This window comes from Gymnoscopelus braueri, assembly GCF_963280865.1.
Source record: "Gymnoscopelus braueri genome assembly, chromosome: 22".
In the NCBI taxonomy this organism is placed as follows: domain Eukaryota; kingdom Metazoa; phylum Chordata; class Actinopteri; order Myctophiformes; family Myctophidae; genus Gymnoscopelus; species Gymnoscopelus braueri.
In genome coordinates this window covers 5,020,863-5,026,899 of record NC_137624.1, presented here as the reverse complement: position 1 = coordinate 5,026,899, position 6,037 = coordinate 5,020,863, and the positions used below count along the sequence as shown (strand labels likewise).

At 40.0% G+C, this 6,037-nt stretch overlaps 1 protein-coding gene across 1 annotated transcript in view; it reads right to left on the bottom strand.

Annotated features, from left to right (window-relative positions):
• ankrd55 (ankyrin repeat domain 55) overlaps window positions 1–6,037 on the bottom strand; it is a gene marked incomplete at both ends in the record, with an annotated part of 32,894 nt that overhangs the window by 530 nt on the left and 26,327 nt on the right. The gene's annotated exons all lie outside the window — the stretch shown is intronic.

Here is a 6,037-nt window from a genome sequence, read left to right as displayed (position 1 = left end):
TCTCTCTCTCTCCGTCCGCATGCAGTCTGTATCTGTCTGGCTTGCTCTCCGGTCTCGACTCTCGACACAAAGCACAAAGCTAAGCAAGTCCCCACTTGATCCAATTAGAGTGGAATGGCAAGCCAATCACGGGCGAGCAGGCTGCCTGTGCCCCCCCCCCCCCCCCCGCACCCCCACCCCTCCCCCGCTTGTTCACTCCCCTCTCTCTCTCTCTCTCTCTCTCTCTCTCTCTCTCTCTCTCCCTCCCCATTGATCATGCTGATACAAAAAGGGTGTTTTTTTTTTTTGTCAGGGGAGGACAGCTAGGAAGGCAGACATACGATCCGTCCCCGGGGAACTGCAGCCATTGTTTCAGACTCGCGTCTCAGATGCATGCAGCCCCCATGCTCACGGATGTTGATGATGATGATGATGATGAAGTGAACATACCATATTATATAGCAGTGGTTCTGGCAAAACCCTACATCATGATATAACATTAATATTAAAAAGTGATACCAATAAATAAGAACTTACGGTATACCACTTTAGTTCCCATTGATCCATGGTGGAACCCAATCGAGTAATTGATGGTTAAAATAAACGTGCTCTGAAAATGCACGCGGTCCACCCATCTGACCACTTAAGTGGTCAGGTGGGTGGGCCGCGAATGCCTTCAATATTGTCAAGTGGGCCCTGATCGAGAAAAGGTTGAGAAACCACTGTTATATAGGACATATCAGGATCAGAGCATGAAACTTAAAACGCATGAAAGGCACAGAAACTCAATACCTTTAAGACACACACAAACATGCACGCACACACACACTATCAACAAAGAATTCAAACTTAAATGAAAAGTTAAAGGAACAAACTGTATTATGATCAATAAGACATACAGAAGGAGATTATGTTTTTGCCCATATTTGTGTGTGTGTGTGTGTGCGTATGTGTGCGTGCGTGCGTGTGCGTGTGTGTGTGTGTGTGTGTGCGTGCGTGCGTGTGTGTGCACACTTCCAGTTGGCCAAAGAAGAACCTCCACCCCAAATCTTTCAAAGCAGCCTCATGGTGGCACTATAACAGCACACCTGGATTCCTTGGATCATGACGCAACTCTCCATTTAGGCGATGCCCATTTCCGCCTAACTAGATTGTCCGCCATTTTACATTTTCTTCAAAAAAACACTTTTGAGCATGAACGCAAGAGGGGCCTCTAAACGACAAACCAACATCGATTTCACTTCCACCCATCAGCTGTCCAGCGCGAACCTGCTAACTCCAAAACGCTCATTGTTCAGGAAACGAAAAAACAAACTACGTTTTTCAGGAAATGAAGAAAACCTTATATTTTTAAAACAAAGCAACACTGCCTCATCAAAGTTGGTATAGTGACTTTATATATTGTAAGATAATTGCATGTGTCATTATATTATCAACACTTTACCCAAATGAAGTGGAGTTAGGAGTTTCAGACGAGCAGAAATCAACCTGAAATGGAGTTAGGAGTCCGAACAACAATAGCTCCACTCGCTGCTGAGGGAGAGGTTTCAAAAGGGTATACATTCCCAAAAGCTCACAATGCATCACAATGTGTGAATTAATGCCCTGATGCTTCATGACACTTATTATATAGGCCTAAAATTATAAACAAGACTTTAAATATTGCAATAACTTCTGCAAAGAGGTAGTAGAACCAGCGCGACAGAAATGCTATGAACTCCTTTCTTCTTGTCACATTGCTCTCCTCATTAAACACTTCATAGATTTTAGAAATATAATTACTTGTTTTCATAACATTAGCGTCAGTGGCTAAGTTTGATAAACAGGTACACTGCATATACTTTTAACAGACTACAGGGAGGAAAAACCCTGCTGCTCTGTGTTCCTCCTCTCTGACTGCGCAGCCAGCGCGCTCTGCCTGTGTTGTGCAAAGGCAGCAGCAGAGGAGAGGGAGTGAGTTACGTGGTATTGACAGACAGTTTGAGGATCCAATGGAGTTGTTAGGTTTTGTCAGAGGTGCTTTTTAATACTTTTCATTGGTTAAATTTTTTTTTTTACACAGACGTAAAGGGTGTTCAATAGTGTTGATTTATGAAAAAAAAAAAAGATAAATTTGGAATTTGGTTCGTCCTGGACACTGACGATATATATATTATGAATGCAACATCCAATCATACCCAGTTTGGAATTGTGTGTTGAGGGGCCTCTATAGAGTACACCTCCAAAACCGCTTTCACTTCTGTCCAGAAAGGCGTCATAAACGTGAAAAGTTGCACCATCTATCATTCAAACTCTATCTCCCCCCACAGCTTCCTCATATCCTGACGGCTGCACCCCACAACTGACACAGCCCTGGATAGGCAACCAGGCCTGACGGAGATCTGCGCTCTGAGGAGCGCACTTTTCTAGTTGTTAAGCCTTCTAAGGACATCAGCCATATCATCACTATCTACTATACTTCACCCTTCAGCAAGCATGTACATGGAATTGCTCTTTTTGCAGTGTCAACATTAATAGCACGAATATAAATCTGCAATGAAAACGGAGGCAAGAGCAATTAAATAGCAAACATTTTTAGTGCTGCATTAAAAAGCTAGTTTGCAACTGTCAGGCCAGGGTCCATTTTTAAAAGGATTATGGCCTAAGATGTAATCAGTGTTGGTGTCTGATAGAAACTAAGATTGACTGATGGAATCATGGACATTAACACTGTCTGATGGACACTAACAGAGCTGGAGTGTTGTGTATGGGCTCACATTCATGGCAAGAATATTCTGTATTTGTGAGAATCGTGTTTGTTTGTGTTCCTAGTCTACTATGTAATGTTGTATTTGTAACTGTTGGTCACTTGTGTTTTGTAAGGCAGGGCAAGGCAAGTGTATAGCACATCTCAACAACAGGTCAATTCAATGTTTTACATAAAACAGGAAACACGTCATGAAAGGACATTTTCAGATTAACAGTGTAGAAGAAGAATAAAAAAATCTGAGGGAGCAACAAACTGCCTTGTTTTGCTGTGATTTAAAAGAAATGAGAGTTGTAACAGACCTGCATTTTCCCTGCAGTAGCTTGTTCCAGATATTTGGTGCATACAAACTGCACGCTGCCTCTCCATGTTCAGTTTTGAGGACATCTATGGACATAAAACAGACCTTTCCCAGATGACCTGAGAGGCCTGGATGGTTCATGATATCGCACAAGATCAGAAATGTATTTTTGCCCTAAACCATTCAATAACCAACAGTAGCATTTTGAAATTGATTCTTTTGACATACAATTGATTTGCTACTATTTCTTGGTATTAGTAAAGACTAAAGGCAAGTTTGTAAGTGTGTGACGTTGTTATGGTTGGTGTTTATACTTCATTGAGGACACACAAAGACATTTGGCATGAATTCTGCTCGTCAGTCTGAGGGCCAATCAGATTCCAGGCATTTTAAACCATTCAATCAGAACTCATGTGGCGCTCTAGCTGTGGCAATTGGGCACAATTATTTATCATTAATGATATAAGTTTAGCTACTGTACATCCATAAGATAGCTTGTCTCCAAACAACCATACGATTGCAAGACATACAGTAATGGGTAATCAATTATCTTAACATATTGGGAGTCCATCAGCATAATGGACCGTCTATAACTATAACGGGCAGCCCCCATTGTTTCCACCCAGTTTTTGCAGCAAAAGCTTGGAGATTGTCCTCACAGTATAGGCTACTGAGCAAAGCCCCTAGAGATTTTTCATGATTCTATGCAAAAAGTGACCCTTGCAAAATGTGTGAACATCAGTGAATCCAGCGAAATGCCTTATCAACAACACATATCACATTTCCTCTGTTATTCGCGTGACCCTCCCTCAAGTTCATATGCATAATGGCAGTGGTGCAAAGTAACAGAGTATATTTACTCAAGTACTGTACTTAAGTACAATGTTGTGGTATTTGTTACTCGAGTATTTCCAATTTCCAATACTTTTAGTTCTACTCCACTACATCTCGAGGCAAATATTGTACTTTTACTCTACTACAATTATTTGAAAACTTTAGTTACTAGTTACTTTTCAGGTATAAATTATGATATTATGAAACATACATTAACCAGTTTAGCCCTATTTTATACATAGGCTATTTAAAAATAGCCTATCTACAAGCTCACAACGCATCGCACCGCGACGCGTTGTGAGCTTGTAGATCTGCTATTTTCAAATATTTTAGTACTTTTACTTTTGGAACTTTAAGTACATTTTTATGCCAATACTTTTGAACTTCTACTCAAGTATTTTTTTTATTCTGGACTTTTACATATAACAGAGTATTTCTACATTGCAGTATTGATGCTTTTACTTAAGTAAAAAATCTGAGTACTTTTTCCACCACTGCATAATGGAGAATGACAAGCGAAGTGTGTTTACAGGCCGGTGCACAGTTTGAGTAAAACACAAAAAACAAAAGGCTTCATAAAATGTTCCTAGCCATGTTTTCATTAGCATGCTTAACACAGGTTGCTCTTTCATTAAAAACTGTATATAGGTCATAATAACACAGTCTTTTGTGAATATTATGTCTATTTGTTGTGCTGTAAGGTGCTGTAAGTGATATTTCTGGGTTAAAAGCTTTATATTCTGATAGCAACAATAAGTGTTTGTTCTGTAAGAGCTGTTTCCCTGTCACTCTAGCTCTTTAATAAACAATATCATAGTGTTCCAATTCAGATTGATTCTGCGTTTTCTTTTGTCACTTCCAGTTTCACTTGCTGTATCCTGTTTGAGTTCTCTCTCCTGATTGGATGAAATTTGTATCCGGACGTGATTTTGATTTGATTTATTTATTCGCACAATAAAAAAACAGTACAAAGGTTACATTATTAAAACAACGCAGAAATAAGTGCAGGTGAGAAAGGAAACCCATAAAGGGCTTATAAAAGGTTCTCACCTAAAAAAAATTAAACAAGTAGTTAAACATAATAATCAAGTTAAACATAACAATCAAACATAAGACATGACAAACAACAAATACCTTGTGTGCAGTTGAATGTGTGGGTGCGAGTGTCTGTGTATTGTGTGTGTGTGTGTGTGTGTGTGTGTGTGTGTGTGTGTGTGTGTGTGTGTGTGTGTGTGTGTGTGTGTGTGTGTGTGTGTGTGTGTGTGTGTGTGTGTGTGTGTGTGTGCACGTGAAAATGAATATTCTGTTTACAAAATAGCTAGAGAGACAAGGAGACCGCTGAACAAACACTCCAGTCTAGTCTATACTTGCTAAATGATTATTTGGGGAATATTGAGTTATTACATTTTTAAGACAATCTGCATAAGAGTGTCTGCTAAATGTAAATTGTACATTTTAACAAAACAAATATCACTTACTGTACTGTACACCCCCTTTAAACTGTCACAATAACTCTGAACAGTCTTCTGTGTCTCTAAATGCTGCTGAAGAAAAGTTGACCCCAGTGATGTCACTGAGGTCAAATCCATGACTGGTAAAACCAAAGATGGTTAATTTATGAAGATCCACCATCCCAATTGGAGCCACTAGAGGCAAAATGGTACACAAATCCAACAAATGGTCTAATAGGTGGGCGCCGGTGTCTGACAGCAAAACTCGCGAACGACGAACGTCCAACATTTACTGGTGCTAGATCCTGTGAGAGAGTGTTGCTGGGACAGAGAGAGGTTGATAATAAAGTACATTTTCTCCTGATTTGCCTCTCTGAAAACAACATTTTAGTATGAAAATCTTGGGAATGTAGTTCAGTGACCATGGAGCTAAAGAATCGTTCAGATTCAACGTGTGTTCAAGTTCACTCTTCCATTGGAATTAATAGACTCTAACCTGCTTTTGTTCTCCTAAAAAGGCGGCCGACTACTTCACGCAGATACAGGAAGTAAACCGGAGATGGCAGGTCTTTCTATTTTTTGTATCTTGGGTAAAACTACAACTCTTACTTGTTTGGTTTGTAGACACCACCCTCGGTGGTCGTGACGTCCTCCTTCACTACTGTTTTCATGGTGACTTCAGTAAATATGAATCAGGTTGATGTAACGGTGACCATAGTCTGTGTG